Consider the following 17,747-nt stretch of genomic DNA (forward strand, 5'->3'; position numbering starts at 1 on the left):
GTTTAGCTGTTAAGCCCTTGAAGTGTGACTAGTCCAAATGGAAGAGTGCTGTAAATGGAAAATGAACACTGAATTTCAAGGCTTAGTATGAAAAAAATGTAAAATATCTCATCTTCTATGTTGGGTACATGTTAAAATGACAATATTTGGGATATGCTGGGTTAAGTAAGATATTTTATTAACAGTTTTATCTGTTCATTTTTATTTTTTTCAAGAGATTACTAGGAAATTTTATTTATTTATCTACCTATCTGGGAAAATAACTTTATTTTGTTTGGGGCAGTGAGTAGGGATCCAGTCTCAGAACTTCTGGAACTGTTTCTTGGTGCCAGTAGCCTTGGTGACCTTGAGCACATTGAAGCTCACTGTCCCTTGCAAGGGCAAGGGACCTGCACTTGCCCACTGTGACAATGTCCCCGATCTGTGACAATGTCCGCGATCCAGATGTCCTTGAAGCAGAGGGAAAGGTACAGAGACATGTTCTAGTGGCATTTCTGGAAGCAGTTGTACTTTTGGATGCAGTAAAGGTAGTCTCCAGATGACAACAATCCCCTGTGTCTTTATCTTGGTCACCATCCCAGACAGGATCTGCCCTTGGATGGAGACATTACCAGTTAAAGGGCATTTCTTGTCAATGTAGGTGCCTTCGACGGCCTCCTTCAGTGTCTTGAAGCCCAAACCAACGTTCTGGTAGCATCACGGGAGCTTCTCCTTGCCACTTTCTGCAAACAGGACCCTCTTCTTATTTTGAAAGTTGGTAGGTTGCTTTTGGTAGACACACTTTGTCTGAAGGTCCACCATCTTCCTGGTTACTTGAAAAAAAGGTAGAAATTTTATGTTTGTGATATCTTGTATTTCCCTTGAATAATGCTGCTGTAGTGCTGGGTTTTCCCTACTAGTAAGACTCAGCCTTTCTAGGTTGTCTACTAAATTATTGGGATGGTTAATGGATCTCCACACTGTGGTTGGTTGAAACACTAACATCTCCCATCCCTGTGCAATCTCTGGTCATTGTTCAGATCATAGTTCCCTGTAAGTTCTCTAATAGCTGTTCTTTGCCTAGTCTCCTGGGGTCCTTTCCTGTGCACATTTCTTTGTGCAGCTTTCTTCTCCCTGATATCTGATCTGTGTCACCTCAGATCAGTGACACCACCATCCTTTGTCTGGCCCTTCCCTGTGCTGTAGTCTGAAGAGTGCGTACACACAGAAAGCTGTGGTGATCATGAAGCTTGTTCATTTGTTTCCCTTTTATTAGGGATCAGAATTCTATGTTTCCTATTGACCAGTGTCTAAAAACAGTTGTTTTACTGTGGAAGGTCTTTTGTTCAATATCAGTTATTATATCCTGATTGAAACGAGAAATCTTTATCATGATCTTTCATTTCCATGTTTCCGATTTTCCTTAACTGTCTGATGTGCATTGCTTGCCAAGACATAATGTTATATGAGGCAGTGTAAAAACTGACTGTGACTTTTGTGTCAATGGGGAGGGCTTTGTCAAACTGGAAAGTTTTACTTTAATGAGAATGCATGCTAAGTGGATCATAGACTTTGTAGCCTCATAATAGGCACTTTTGGATACCTATCCTGAATTCATTTTAGTTTTTCTCTTGCTAACATAGGCCTGTTTAGGTCCAGGTGTTTACTCTTTTCTGCCTAACCATGTTCTGATTGGGTGAATCTGTCCTGAGTTCAAAGATGCATCCTGGTTGAGCTAAGCTAAAACACAACAATTCCAGTCCCTCTTCCTATGAATTCTTAAGGCACAGAAATGTGTTGCAGTTTTGATCTATGAGACATGAAGAAAAGCCACTGAGAACTTCCGGAAAAGGTTCCTTAAATCTTAAAAAAAAAAAAAAAGAAAAGAAAACACAGTCCCTTTTCTTCTTTTAGATGTTCTCAAGTCTGAGAAAATGATCCCTGGGGATGAAATCTGGAGAAGAATAGAAAGATGCTGGCCCTTGACTGTATTATTCAGCCTCTGACTTGAAAAACACTATGCTAGTCACTCTTCCTCCAAACATGTAAGATGTACATCTCTATATTGTTAAAACAGATTTCTGGTATTTATAAAGTCATTGTAACCGGTACAAATTCAGAATGTAAAGGAGTTAACACTCAGTTGGGCATACTTGGTCTAGATATTCCAAGCTTATATTTCCAGTGACTGAGGATTACTGATGAAAGACTTGAACGGAATCAACAGGTCTTGAAGTTCTGAATGGAACACTGGTACTAAGTTATTTTGGGGTTAGAATCAACAGCTCTCTAGTATTCTTTGGATCTGAAAACTGGCAGCAGCTGGTGAGACAGAAAGTAGGTACCTTTTAAGGCATTCACATATTTTCAAGGACCTGATCTCTGGAAGTTGGCATGTCTAGGTTGGAATGAGTTGAAGTAAGAACTAGGTGAAGCTCTTGGGTACCCCTTTTAAAAATCTCAATAATTTACATGCCACAAAATTCACCATTTTAAAGTGTACAATTCTGTGGTTGTTAGTGTAAGTGTACAGTTACCACCACTATCTAATTACACAACATTTTCCATTCATCAGTTGAAAGATGTTTGGATTGTTTTTATTCTATGACTGTTATGACTAATTGCTTTGGCAATTCTGAGTCTTTGTGGTTTCATATAAATTTTAGGATTATTTAGTTGTTGAGGATTTTTGCATCTATATTCATGAAAGATATTGACCTATAGTTTTCTTTATTTGTATTGTTTTTTCCTGGTTTTGGTATTAAGGTGATGGTGGCCTCACAGAATGAGTTTCAGAGTTTTCCTTCCTCTTGAATTTTTGAAATAGTTTGAGAAGGATAGGTATAAATTCTTCTTTGAAGTTTTGTAGAACTTTCCAGTGAAGCAATCCTGTCCTGGACTTTTGTTTGCAGGGAGTTTTTTAAATTACAGATTCTATGTCCCTTCCAGTGATCTGTCCAAATTATGTTTCATCTTGACTCAGTTTTGGTAGGCTGAATGTTTTAGAATTTGTCCATTTCTTCTCAGTTGTCCTTCGTTGTCAAATAATTGTTCATATATTCTCTTATGATTTTTTTTTTTTGTATTTCTGTAGAATTAGTTGTTATTTCTCCTCTTTCATTTCTTTGCTTAGTGAGCTGGGCTAGAGGTTTGTTGATTTGTTTATCTTATCAAAAATTCAACTGTTAAGTTTTATTGATTTTTTTCTATTTTTTAAAAATCTTATGTATTTATTTAATTTTTTATTTTTATTGTTTCATTCCTTCTACTGACTTTGGGCTTTGTTTGTTCTTTTGCTAGTTCTTTTTTTCTAAGTTAGATTGTTTATTTGAGATTTTTCTTTTTGTTTTTCTTTTTTTATCTGAGGAAGGCCTGTATTGTTATGAACTTTCCTCTTAGAACTACTTTTACTATAGATTTTGTAAAGTTGTGTTTTCATTTTTCTTTTCCTCAAGGCATTTTCTAATTTCTTCTTTGATTTCATTGTTGACCCATTGGTTTTTTAGTAGCATGTTGTTTAGTTTCCATCTGTTTGTTATTTTCCCATTTTTCTTTCTGTGGTAATTTCTAGTTCTATACCACTGTGGTCAGAAAAGATCCTTGAAGTAATTTCAATCCTCTTGAATTTGTTGAGGCTTGTTTTGTGACTTAATGTGTGGTCTATCCTAGACAATGCCCCATGCATTCTGGAAAAGAATGTGTATTCTGGATTTTTTTGGATATAGTGTCCTATAGATATCAATTAAATCCAACAGGTTTATTGTATCTAAATTGTGTCATTTAGGACCTCTGTTGCCTTTTTGATCTTCTGTCTGGATGAACTGTGCATTGATTACAGTGAAGTGTTAAAGTCTCCTACTGTTATTGTATTAGTGTCAATTTCTCCCTTTATGTCTTTTAGTATTTGCTTTATATATTTAGGTGCTCCTATATTGGGTGCATATATGTTAACAAGTATAATATCCTCTTCTTGTGTTGATCCCTTTATCATTATATAATGCTTGTCTTTGTCTCTCTTTGTGGCCTTTTATTTTTTATGATATGAGTATTACTACCCCTGCCTTCTTGTTGTCTCTATTTACATGAAATATCTTTTTCCATTCCTCTTACCTTCAATCTGTGTGTCTCTCACCCTGAAGTGAGTCTTTTATAGACAGCACAGTACAGATTCATGTTTGTTTGTTTTTTAATCTAGTCTGCCACTCTGTGTGTTTTGATTGAAGCAGTTAGTCTATTGACACTTAAAGTAATTATTGATAGATATGTATTTATTGCCATTTTATTCCTTGCTTTCCAGTTGTTTCTGTAGTTCTTTTTTGTTTATTTCTACTTTTTGTTTCTCCTTTTATGGTTTGATGATTTTCTTTTGTAGTATGCTTGAGTTCCTTTCTTTTTATTTTTTTTTAATCTATTGTATGTTTTTGACTTGTGCTTACTATGTAGTTCAAATATGTTGACCCATAACTATATCGATTTGCTTTAAACTAATGGATATACAAGTTCACACGCATTCTAAAAGGTCTACATTTTTATACTCCCCTTCCCCACATTTTTCAATTTTGATGTCTTGTTTTACATCTCCCTGCTTATCCTTTTACTGTTAATTGTAGTTATAATTGTTTTATAGTTTAATTGTTTTTAATCCATTTTGAATTGTGGCTTTATTTTTGTGATGTCTGATTTTTGTATCAGGGTAATGTTTGCTTGGTAGATTGAGTAGGGAAGGTTTTCTTTTTCTATTTTTTTGATGAATGTAGGATATTCTTTGTGCTTGAGTTTTTGAAGCTCCAATTTTCCTTTTGTTGTGTGTCTATGCTAGAACTGTTTGAAGTTCTTTAATGTTTGATGTTCTCAGAATCATCCTTTTACTGCCTTCTTTTTGCTATCCTTACCTCTCTGATTTCTTCAAGGCCTGCTCTCTGTTTCAAGCTGATAATGACCTCATATGAAACACTCTATATTTATTTTTAGCTTAAGCTATTTCTTCTCTCTTCCCAAAGAAACATGTTGTCTCTATCACAATTTCTGTTTCTATAATGCAAATTAACTAATTATTGTTAAATAAGTGAATGATTTCAGTGTAAGTAGAAATTGTCATTCTCAATTTTCCATACCTGATTTTTCTAGTAAAGTGGGGGTCACAGAAGTAACAATTGGACAGGGAAAAGTCTTCAGTTCAGCTGCTGCATGGGCAAGAGCTCTTTCAACTCCTAAAAAATAAAAAAATCTAAAAATGAGTGCTAGTACCCAGGAATCGTTTTCCAGAAGGGCACACTCCCAGACTTAGGGCTTTTAGATTCTGGTAGGTTTAATTTCTTTCTGTACCCAACTTAAACTCAATCCCATTGGCAAGGTCTACTTCATCAACATTACTTCAGTACTCATAAATTTGCATTTCTACTGTTTATTTTAAATATCCCCTGAGGCATCTTCTGGCCACGGCTGCCTGCTTGGACTATTTAAGCTCTTTGTGTGGTGCCAATTACTGTTTTTCTTTTGTGCTCTGGTTCCAAAGTGGCATACATTTTAACTAGTGTGTCCTAATCTTATTTTTCTCATAAACAGAATTATTTTTAGGGCATAATTTTACAAAGCATGATGTTTTTCACAAATGTATATATCAGAGCATAAATACGAGTATTTACACTTTAACCAGGGATTTTGGAGATACTGAATTTATTCAAAATGGAAACTTTAGCCATAGCGGCAAGACAATGAACTAGAGATGTTTAATTAAACAGGAGCTAAAGAGTCAAGCCTGAGCCTTGGAAAAATTTTCTTATTAATAATAATAGCCAATAATCCTCAGTCCACTGCATGTCCCAGTTCTTTGATGCTGTTGCTGCTGCCCAGTCTTCCATTGTGTACTCATCTTCTTCATTGCAAACCCATGAGGGCAATTTAACAAGGTCTCAGGTGATGCTGATACTGCTGGCCCAGGGGCCACATTTTTAAATTTTTTTATTTATTTTTTATTTGGTGGAAAATTGCTTTTCAATTTTGTGTTGGTTTCTGCTTTACAAGGATATGAATCAGTCATAATTATACATATATCTGTATAATTCTATATCCCTTCCCTCCTGAGCCTCCCTCCCCTTTCCCAACCCACCCCTCTACGTCATCACAGAGTGCCAGGCTGGACTCCCTGCGTTATTTAGCAACTTCCCACATAATAGTGGATATAGGTCAATGCTACTTTCACAATTTGTCCCTTGCTGTGTCCACAAGTCCATTCTCTACTAGATTTCTCAGTACCATTTTTGTAGTGTCCATAAATATGCGTTAACATGTGATACTTGTTTTTCTCTTTCTGACCTACTTTACGCTATATAAGAGGCTCTAGGTTCATCCGCATCACTACAACTGACACAAATTCATTGCTTTTATGGCTGAGTAATATACCAGTGTATATATGTACCACAGCTTCTTTGTCCATTCATCTGTTGATGGACAACTAGGTTGCTTCCATGTCCTGGATATTGTAAATATTGCCACAATGAACATTAGGGTACAGGTGTCTTTTCGAATTGTGGTTTTTCTCAAGGTTTATGCCCAGTAATGGGATTGCTAGGTCATATGGTAGATTCATCCTAGTTTTTTAAGGAATCTCATATGTTTTCCATAATGGCTATATCAGTTTACATTCCCACTAACAGTGCAGGAGGGTTCCCTTTTCTCCACATCCTCTCCAGCATTTATTATTTGTAGATTTTTTGATGATGGCCATTCTCACTGGTGTGAGGTAATACCTCATTGTAGTTTTGATTTGCATTTCTCTAATAATGAGCAAAGTTGAGCATCTTTTCATATGTCTATTGGTCATCTGTACATCTTCTTTGGAGAAATGTCTTTTAGGTCTTCTGCCCATTTTTTGATTGGGTTTTTTGCTTTTCTGGTATTGAGCTGTATGAGTTGCTTATATATTTTGGAGATTAACCCTTTGTCAGTTGTTTCATTTGCAGTTATTTTCTCCCATTCTGAGGGTTGTCTTTTCATCTTGTTTAGTTTACTTTGCTCTGCAAAAGCTTTTAAGTTTTATTAGGTCCCATTTGTTTATTTTTGTTTTTATTTCCCTCAAGCTGGAAGGTGGGTCAGAGAGAATCTTACTGCAATTTGTCAAAGATTGTACTGCCTATGTTTTCCTCTAAGAGCTTCATAGTTTCTGGCCTTACATTTAGGTCTTTAATCCATTTTGAGCTTATTTTTGTGTATGGTTTTAGGAAGTGTTCTGTCATCCTTTTACACATAGCTGTCCAGTTTTCTCAGCACCACTTAGTGAAGAGGCTATCTTTTCTCCATTGTATATACTTGCCTCCTTTGTCAATGATAAGGTGCCCATAGGTGTGCAGGGACCACATTTTGAGTTGCACTGTTCTGATGACTCTACCATCAGTAGTATCACTCATCTTCATAAGCACCAGATCATTCCCTATCAAAACTTTTGTCTCTTGGCCATTACACTAGCATAGTCATTCCCAATAAGAGGCAATTTTAATTCCCAGGAGACATTTGGCAGGGTCAGGAGACACTTTTTGTTGTCTGAGTAAGAAGTTATGATACTAGTGTCTGGTAGATAGAGGCCAGAGATGCTGCTAAACATTCTACAAGGCACAAGGCAACACTTTACAGCAAAGAATTATCTGGCCTAAAATGTCAGTAGTATCAAGGTTGAGAAACTCAGTATTGACATGAGCATGAAATCCTGATTGCATCAATGTCAAGTCAATAGCCTATGAAATGAATGTAGAGGTAAAGGGAGGGTTGTGCCCCCCCCCCTTAATTTTTTTACACTTCATTGAAAATAAAATATTTAAACTTTAAAACCATCAAGTACTTTGAAATATTACCTACAAACCTGATAACTTAACTTCAGAATTCCAGTTTCTCATTCTTAGGTCTCTTGGTAGAATGGAAGACTTCACTGAAATTAAATTTTTGGACACTGGACCCATCTATTTTTTTGATCAGGTAATAATATAGCTCAGTTTTGTCAAGTTATAGTTTACCTTTTTAAAAAGTAACTTAACTTTTTACTGATATTTTTTGTCTTTTTTAATCAGAAAATTTTCTTTTCTTTTAGATAAAACCAAAAAGGAAAATATGGGAAAAGAGAAAATGTGAAGACCACTTACCCTTTTTGGAATGCACTGAAGGAGCTAACTATAAGTAAAACATTTGGAATTTATTCTCTATTTGATAGGGTCACTTTACATTCTCAAAAGGTTATAAGGTGGTCAGGACCAGTCCTTCCCTATTCCTCATCCCCCAAGAAACCACATCAAGGAATTGCCATTTCAAAGTTGATTATGAAGCCAATGGAGAACTTTATTTTGGCCAAATTATTGGTTGATTTAAGCAAAAGTGGTGAAATCAACCAATCATCTGGATTTCCTTGCTATTTCACAACAAATCCAGCTCCACTTTAGCCTTAGGCAATTTGTTCTAGATGTTTCTTCAGCTTTCTGCACTGTTTACTCTCTATTCCCTTTAAGTCTTTATTTAAGTATCACCTTTGTGGTAAGACTTTTCTTATTTGCCTTATCTCAAATTTCCACTGTATGCCCATTTTGGTATTCTTTAGTCCCCTTCCTAACACTTCTGTTATTCTTAATACTTTCTAACTTTATAAATGATGTTTCTATTTATTTGTTTGCCCTCTCTCTCCTCATGAAAGTGTCAAGTCTATAAAGGTTAAGATAGTTTACTTACTCAATCACTTCTCTATCCCCAGTCCCAAAAATAGTGCTTGACATATAGAATGTACTTAATAAGAGATTTGTAATTAACAAGCATGAAATTGTGTAAAGCCCACAAAGATAAATGAAATAATGAAACTAGTCACTCCACAACATTTTTACCCTCCAGTTACAATAATTTCTTAATTTGTGAAGTGGAAATTAAAATACCTCAACATGTCCTAGAACATATATCACAAAGCTTAAAAGTTGTCAATCTATGAGTTCTCAAGCAGGCACAGCTTCCCCAGCCCATTCCAAACCAGGGATGTTTGGCAACATCCAAGGGCCTCCTTTGTGGCTCAGCTGGTAAAGAATCTGCCTGCAATGCAGGAGACCTGGGTTCAATCCCTGGGTTGGGAAGATCCCCTGGAGAAGGGAAAGGCTACCCACTCCAGTATTCTGGCCTGGAGAATTCACACTATACAGTCCATGGGATTGCAAAGAGTTGGACACAACTGAGTGACTTTCACTTTCCCTTCACTTTCACTTTTCAAAGACCTATTTGATTGTTAACAGCTAGGCAGTTGTGGCAATATTGTCAATCTGGTGTGTAGAGATGCTGCCAAATATCCTACAATGCACATAACAACCAAAAACAGAGAATCATCTGGTCAAAGATGTCAATAATACCAGGGTTGAAAAGCCCCAGTAAATATTATTCTGGTCTGGGGTTTTTTGAGCCTGCTATAACTTTTCTCAAGACCCCAGCAAATTGCTTCTCTTTTCAGAAGTCCGTCATTGTCTCTTCATTTTCAACTCTTTCTGCCTAAATGCAATTCAGCATAACTTGGTCAGTTTGCATCCACAATTGGTCTTAAATTGGCACTCAGTGGATGAAATCAGATTGTCTTGTGAGCATTGAAAGTGAAAGTGAAAGTGAAGTTGCTCAGTCATGTCCGACTCTCTGCAACCCTGTGGACTGTAGCCTACCAGGCTTTTCCGTCCATGGGATTTTCCAAGCAAGAGTACTGGAGTGGGTTGCCATTTCCTTCTCCAGGGGATCTTCCTGACCCAGGGATCGAACCCAGGTCTCCCACGTTGTAGACAGATGCTTTGCCATCTGAGCCACTAGGGGAGTCTTCAGCATTAAGTAGGTCTGAGCATTAAGCATGTGAGCATTAAGTAGCTCTATTTATATAAAGCTTCAGAGGTTTATTGGCTGCCCAGCTTTTTCATTTAATGCCTTCCATCAATTGGCTTAAGCTTTGCTTCTGTCAACTCTGATTGGTAATACCCTCTTTCTTCCATTGGCTTTCCTACTGCAATCATTGCACCGAGAATAAAATCCACACTTCTTATCATGAACTGCAGGCCTTTCTGTGATTTCCTCTCCCACTTGTCCTCTGACCACCTCGCATACCACTCCATGACACATACTATGCCCCAGCTGTTATGTGCTATGAATTCATTTAACAATCAGGCCATCCCTACTTTAAGTTCTCTGCATTTGCTATGCACTCTGCTTCAGATGTTTTTCTTCCATATAATTTTATGGTTGACTCTTCCTCATCATCGTCTGAATGTCACTTTCTCTGAATGTCATCATCTCAACCTGAATGTCACCTCCTCTGAAAAGATATCCCTGACCTCCCAATTCAAAGGAGCCAAACACACAGACCCCATCATTAATCTTTTATACTGCCCTGTTTTAATTTTATCATTAGTTACCACTACCTGTAATTTCCTTTCTCTTTCCTCTCTTCCTCCCTTCATTCTTTCCTTCCTCTCCTTCTCCAATGAGAATGTAAGGTCCATTAGGGCAGAGGTCAGTCCTCTTCACCATGTCTTTTCAGCACCTGGAACTGTGCCTGTTGAATTTTGCTGAATGGTTTCTTCACACGTGCTGTGCCTGGAGAAGTGGGGCTACTTTAAGACTGGGCCAGGTCCCAGCCCCTTTATTGTTGATCATCTCTTGTCAAGATTATTAAATCCGGGGGCCTCCCTGGTGGTCCAGTGGTTGAGACTTTGCCTTCCACTGCAGAGGGTGTGGGATCAATCCCTGGTCAGGGAGCTGGGATCCCACGTGCCTCATGGCCTAGGGGCCAGGGCATGGAGCAGAGGTGATATTGTGGTGAATTCAGTGGAGACTTTGAAGAGGTGGTCCACATCAAAGAAGAAAAAAAAGGATTGTTTCATCTGGTTTTGAACTCAACAGTCGATTATTTGAGCTTTTGTCTGAAAAGTAAACCAAACATATAAAGATTATTTTTTTCAAATGTACGTTAAATTTCTTAACAACTCTATGAAGGAGCTATCATTACTGGCATCATTCTACATGTGATAAAATTGATTAACCTGGGCCCCGTGCATTGGGAGCACAGTCTAAGCTACTGGGCCACCAGGGAATTAATAAATGACAGGTGTTACTATAATTACTGTAATAAGTACAGTCTCTATCATTTTATTTATTTATTTTAAATTGAACTATAGTTGATGTACAGTGTTTTGGGATAAACAGCAAAGTGATTCAGTTATATGCATTTCCTTTGTCAGATTCTTTCCCATTACAAATTGTTACAAGATATTAAATATAGTTCCCTGTGCTATACAGTAGGGTCTTTGTTGTTTATTTTATATATAGTAGTGTATATATTTTAATCCCAAACTCCTAGTTTATTCCTCCCCCACTCCCCCTTAAGTCTGTGAGTCTATTTCTGTTTTGTAAATAAGTTAGTTTGTATCATTTTTTAGATTCCATATATAACTAGTATCATATGACATTTGTCTTTATCCAATCTCTATCATTTTATTTGAGCAATAGATAAACTTACCACTAATGCATATATATATATAGGATTTACAAAGAAAATAACATAAAATAGAGATAACACATTAGCTGACTCATAGGGTGAGTATTAGAAATTGATAAGGTGATATTTATGAGAGTGATTTTTAAGCTCTAAAAATATAGAAATTTAATGAATTATTACTATGAAAATATATTCAATGTTTGCAAAAATGGGCTTTCCAGCTTTTAAATATCAATGTAATAATATAACCAGTGCTCAGAGATAAAAAATTTAAGATCCACATTTAGAATTCTTTTATTGTTTGTTTTTTTGGCTATGCCATGCAGCTTGAGGGGTCTTAGCTCCCCAACCAGGGTTAAACCAGGCTCCCACAATGGAAGTGCCAAGACCTAAACACTGGACCACCAGGGAATTCCCCACATTTAGAATTCTTTTCCACGTCAAATATCTTTGATCTTAAAACAATGTTCCCTTTTATTTCACGTTAAACACTTAGCTAGAAAACCTATGTCATTTTTTTCAAACTATGCTAATGGAAGCATGATTTAGAAGAAAAATGCAAGTGGCTCCTTTGCGCTGTGGACCATTTTATAAAGACAGCATTCAAGTGAAACTCCATCAGGTGTTCCAAACTGCATGGTTCCAAACCACAGTAATAAAGCAAATATCACAATGAAATGAGTCACACAAATTTTTTGGTTTCTCGGAACACGTAAAAGTTGTATCAAACTAAATTGTAGTCTATTAAGTGTACAATAGCATCATGTCTAAAAACCAATGTTAACATCACACTTTAATTAAAAAATACTTTATTGCTGAAAAATGTTAACCATCATCTGAGCCTTCAGCAAGTTTTAATCTTTTTGCAATAGTAACATGAAAGCTCATAGATCACTATAACAAACATAATAATGATGAAAAAGTTTTAAATATTGCAAGAGTGACCAAAATATCACACTACTGTATTTGAGATGAAAACCAGCAAGGACCTACCATAAAGCACATGGAACTTTGCTCAGTGTTGTGCGACAGCCTGGATGAGAAGGGAGTTTGGGAAAGAACAGATACATGTGTGTGTGTGTGTGACTGAGACCCTTTGCTGTTCACCTGAAACTATCACAACATAGTTAATTGGTTATACCCCGTTACAAAACAAAAAGGGTTTTAAATAAATAAATACTGCAGCTCTCTTTTAAAAAAAATAAAAATTGTTTTTAAAAATAATTTGAGGGCTAAGATGAAGTTATCTTGTTCTGAAGGAGATTTACGTTTGTTTGTGTCAGAGGCTTGAGGAAAGAGCCAGGGGTCACCTTAATGCAGTTTCAGAGAATGCAGCCATTTGAAGCTGTCTTTGAATGTGCTGGTCTAGGTCTACTTTTAGGACAACTCTTACTCCTAGGATGCAGCCTCCCGTTGGAAAGCCTGGACTCCAAAACCCTTCAGTTCAGTTCAGTCGCTCAGTCGTGTCCGACTCTTTGCGACCCCGTGAGTCGCAGCATGCCAGGCCTCCCTGTCCATCACCAACTCCCGGAGTTTACTCAAACTCATGCCCATCGAGTCGGTGATGCCATCCAGCCATCTCATCCTCTGTCGTCCCCTTCTCCTACTGCCCCCAATCCCTCCCAGCATCAGGGTCTTTTCTAATGAGTCAACTCTTCGCATGAGGTGGCCAACGTACTGGAGTTTCAGCTTCAGTGTCAGTCCTTCTAATGAACACCCAGGACTGATCTCCTTTAGGATGGACTGGTTGGACTCCTTGCAGTCCAAGGGACTTCCAAGAGTCTTCTCCAACAGTTCAAAAGCATCAATTCTTCGGTGCTCAGCTTTCTTCACAGTCCAACTCTCACATCCATACATGACCATTGGAAAAACCATAGCCTTGACCAGATGGACCTTTGTTGGCAAAGTAATGTCTCTGCTTTTTAACATGCTATCTAGGTTGGTCATAACTTTCCTTCCAAGGAGTAAGCGTCTTTTAATTCCATGGCTGCAATCACCACCTGCAGTGATTTTGGAGCCCCAAAATATAAAGTCTGACACTGTTTCCACTGTCTCCCCATCTATTTCCCATGAGGTGATGGGACCAGATGCCATGATCTTAGTTTTCTGAATGTTAAGTTTTAAGCCAACTTTTTCACTCTCCTCTTTCACTTTCATCAAGAGGCTTTTTAGTTCCTCTTCACTTTCTGCCATAAGGGTGGTGTCATCTGCATATCTGAGGTTATTGACATTTTCTCCCAGCAATCCTGATTCCAGCTTGTGCTTCTTCCAGCCCAGGGTTTCTCATGATGTACTCTGCATATAAGTTAAATAAGCAGGGTGACAATATACAGCCTTGACGTACTCTTTTTCCTATTGGGAACCAGTCTGTTGTCCCCTGTCCAGTTCTATCTGTTGCTTCCTGACCTGCATACAGGTTTCTCAAGAGGCAGGTCAGGTGTTCTGGTATTCCCATCTCTTTCAGAATTTTCCACAGTTCATTGTGATCCACACAGTCGAAGGCTTTGGCATAGTCAATAAAGCAGAAATAGATGTTTTTCTGGAACTCTCTTGCTTTTTCGATGATCCAGCGGATATTGGCAGTTTGATCTCTGGTTCCTCTGGCTTTTCTAAAACCAGCTTGAACATCTGGAAGTTCTCGTTCACGTATTGCTGAAGCCTGGCTTGGAGAATTTTGAGCATTACTTTACTAGCGTGTGAGATGAGTGCAACTGTGCGGTAGTTTGAGCATTCTTTGAGATTGCCTTTCTTAGGGATTGGAATGAAAACTGACCTTTTCCAGTCCTGTGGCCACTGCTGAGTTTTCCAAAACCCTTAGCCTCCACAAAACTATAAAAAGCCCTGATCAGTCTCTAAGCCTCTCAAATTCCTCTTTGGATTTCCATCTCTCTAGGGTATTGATAGTAGCCCTTCACTGTCTTGTTAGTTCTCTATTGCCTTTAACGGGAAATTTTTTTTATATTCTGTTCAGCTTCTCTAGTTGTCTTCCAAAGTCAGGGTGGGGTACTTTGGATTACCCAGATGCTATTACCAAAAGGGGAGGACCACTTGGAAGTTTTAAACATTGTATGCCTAGTTGTTTTATAAACTGTGGCTTATAAAATTCCAATACCTGAAACGCCTAGTCTTCTGTGAGTCTGTCTTTGTTGTCCGCTTTAGAATTTTAGTGTACTATAGTAACATCTAATAGGTGTGTGTAGAGTGGGCTACAGGAACACAAAAAATGTAGACTAAGAAATTCAGGGAAGGGTTTCTGGAAGAAGTGATCTCTGTCTTATCTTATAATTAAACAGTTGAATAAACACATATTGAAAAACACATATTGGTTTTTATCTTCTGTGTATAAACGTAATAAATGTTCATGTAGAAAAGTTAGAAAAGTATAAAAAGAGAAAATAAAAGGTGACTTCTATAATCTCACAATGTTTGCTTTTGGGTGGGCATTTGCTTGTCCTTTTAATGCCAGATATATATATATGATATATATATATATATATATATATATATAATACATTTGAGACCTTTCTACACATGCAATTATGTATTATACTTTTATATAATATTATAACATAAACATTTCCCCAAGTTATTAAGAGCAATTTTCCAAACAATTTTTATTTACACAAAAACCTGTTGTATGGGTATGGCATTATTTACTTAATTATATCTGTATAAGGCCTTTGATTCTTTTCCATTTTTTTCCTATATCAAAAATTATGCTGTAGTTAGCAATTTTATGCATAGATGTTATAGTTTTTTTATTATACCTTAAGATGGGTTTCTAGAAGTCAAATTACTAGGTTAAAAAGTATAAAATATCTTTAAGGTTCATATGTGTTTTTTACAGTCCTACAAGGAGTATATTTAAAGAACTAGAGAAAGCAAAACTTTCTACAGTAGCTGAATGCAAGAAGAAAGATGAGTTCATCTCATTTGGTGTCTCACAAACTTCTAGTGTTTCTATGTTATCTACTAATTTTAAATTTTCCAAACTACAACTGCAAAAGTCTCTGTTTGAAGAATACAAAGTCACTGCTGCTGAAATACTGTTCGAACTTGAGGAGATATTAGAGAAATATGCTGTGTATAACATTGCTTTCCCTGTGGGAATTGTAAATCTTGTGGATTACAGTTGGCACGATCTTACTGCAGATGCTTATAAGTATGCAACCAAAAATCCTATGTTGAAGAAATGTAGTGCCTTACAAGATGATACCAGTATCATGACTGTGATGGACTTAAAGGGATACAAAATCAACAGCTGTTCAAGAGAAGAATATCATAAGAAGAACTGCCTGGTAAAAACAAAAGAAGACCATCATGTTGCAGCAAATAAACCTATGGAAAAAACATGTAAGTATAAGTTACTAGTTAGATTTATAAATAATCCTCCAGTTTTAAAAATAAAAATGAAAGTGGTGAGTAAGATATTGAAAACACATTATATTAATGATATTTGGTTTGCATTTATCATTTTAATACATTATTAGTGAAGATCAGGAATAAGATACAAAAATTTAAATTGCTTTCAGTTAAATAAAGCATCTATTATGCTTCATATTCATGTGATATGAAGTCTCCACCTCAGGGGATCCTACAGATTCTCATACAGCAGCATGGTCCAGCACAAATAGGATGCTAGCCACATATGTAATCTTTAAAATTATACTTTTTGTTTTGTGAAAATTATAGACACACATGTGTAAGAGTTAATACAAAGGGATCCCATATACTATTTACTCATTTTCTCCATATGACAACATCTTGGAAAACATCACAACCAGAATATGGACATTAACACAGTCAAGCTTCAAAACATTCCACCACAGCAAGGATCACTTATGTTGTCTTTCTTTAATCCGATCCACATCCCTCCTGTCCCCACACCCTCTTTAACCCGGGCAACCACCAATGTGTTCTACATTTCTGTATTTTGGTTTATTTTTTTATTTGTTGCACCGAGTCTTCATCACTGTGTTCGAGCTTTCTCTAGTTGTGGCGAGTGGGGACTACTCTTTGGTTAGGTAGGCGGGCTTCTCATTGCAGTGGATTCTCTCGTTGCCGAACACAGGCTCTAGGCACGTGGGCTTCAGTAGTTGTGGTGCATGGGCTTAGTTGCTCCTTGGCTTATGGAATCTCCCAGATCCATAGGTCAAACCCGCGTCCTCTGCACTGGCAGGCGAATTCTTTTCCACTGTACCCCCAGGGAAGTCCCATGTATTTTTGTTATCTTAAGAATGTTGTAAAATGAAATCCTACAATGTTTAATTTTTGGTGATTGTCTTTCTTCAGTCAACTTAATTCTCTAGAGATTCACCTAGGTTAGATATATATCAGTAGTTTGTCCCTTTTTATTGCTCGGTAGTGTGCATTCCATTGTATGGATGGCCCGCAGTTTAACCATTCACTCCTTCAGTGGGTGGGGTTTTTCTCCCCCCTGGTTTTTGAATATTATGAAAGCTGCTCAAACATTTATGTACAGATTTTTGTGTAAATATAAGTGTTGATTTCTCTTTGATAAGTGCCAGAAGTACAATTGCTGGACTATGAGGTATTTGCATGTTTCCTTTTATATGGAACTGCCAAATTGTTTTCTAGAATGACTGTGCCATTTTATAATACATTTCTACCAGCAGTGTTGAGTGATCTCCTTCCTCCACATTCTTACTAGTATTTGGATATTATAACTGTGTTTTATTTTAGCCTTTCTTGGAGATGTGTAGTGTTATCTCATTGTGGTTTTAATTTGCATTTCTCTCATGGCTAATGATGCTAAATGTCTGCCATCTGTATGTCCTCTTCAGTGAAATATCTTTCATGTCTTTACTCATTTTCTAATTGGATAATATATTTTTTTACTGTTGAGTTTTGCAAATTCTTTATATATTCTAGATATTGGTCCTTTGTTATATATGTGCTTTACAAATATTTTTCCCAGTGTCTCCTCATTCTTTTACTTGGATCTTTTGCAGAGAAAAAGTTTTAAATGTTGAAGAAATAAAATTTATCAGTTTTTTAATAAATAGTGCCTTTGGTATCAAGACTGTGAACTCTTTGCCTTGCCCTAGATCCTGAAGTTTTTCCCTTTTTTTCCTAAAAGTTTTATAACTTTACGTTTCATATTTAAACGCATTACCCGTTTTAGGTTAACTTTTGTATACATCTGAGACCAACTTGAGGCTCATTTTTTGGGTTATGGATCTCCAATTGCTTCAGCTTATTTGTTGAAAATACTGTCTTTCCTCCTTTGAGTTGCTTTTGCATCTTCGTCAAAAGTCAG

General features: G+C 36.8%; 1 pseudogene; it reads right to left on the reverse strand.

Annotated features, from left to right (window-relative positions):
* Positions 1 to 300: 300 nt before the first annotated feature.
* Positions 301 to 801, reverse strand: LOC122427834 (annotated as a pseudogene).
* Positions 802 to 17,747: the final 16,946 nt, after the last annotated feature.

Source organism: Cervus canadensis, chromosome 25 (genome assembly GCF_019320065.1).
Source record: "Cervus canadensis isolate Bull #8, Minnesota chromosome 25, ASM1932006v1, whole genome shotgun sequence".
Lineage (NCBI taxonomy): Eukaryota > Metazoa > Chordata > Mammalia > Artiodactyla > Cervidae > Cervus > Cervus canadensis.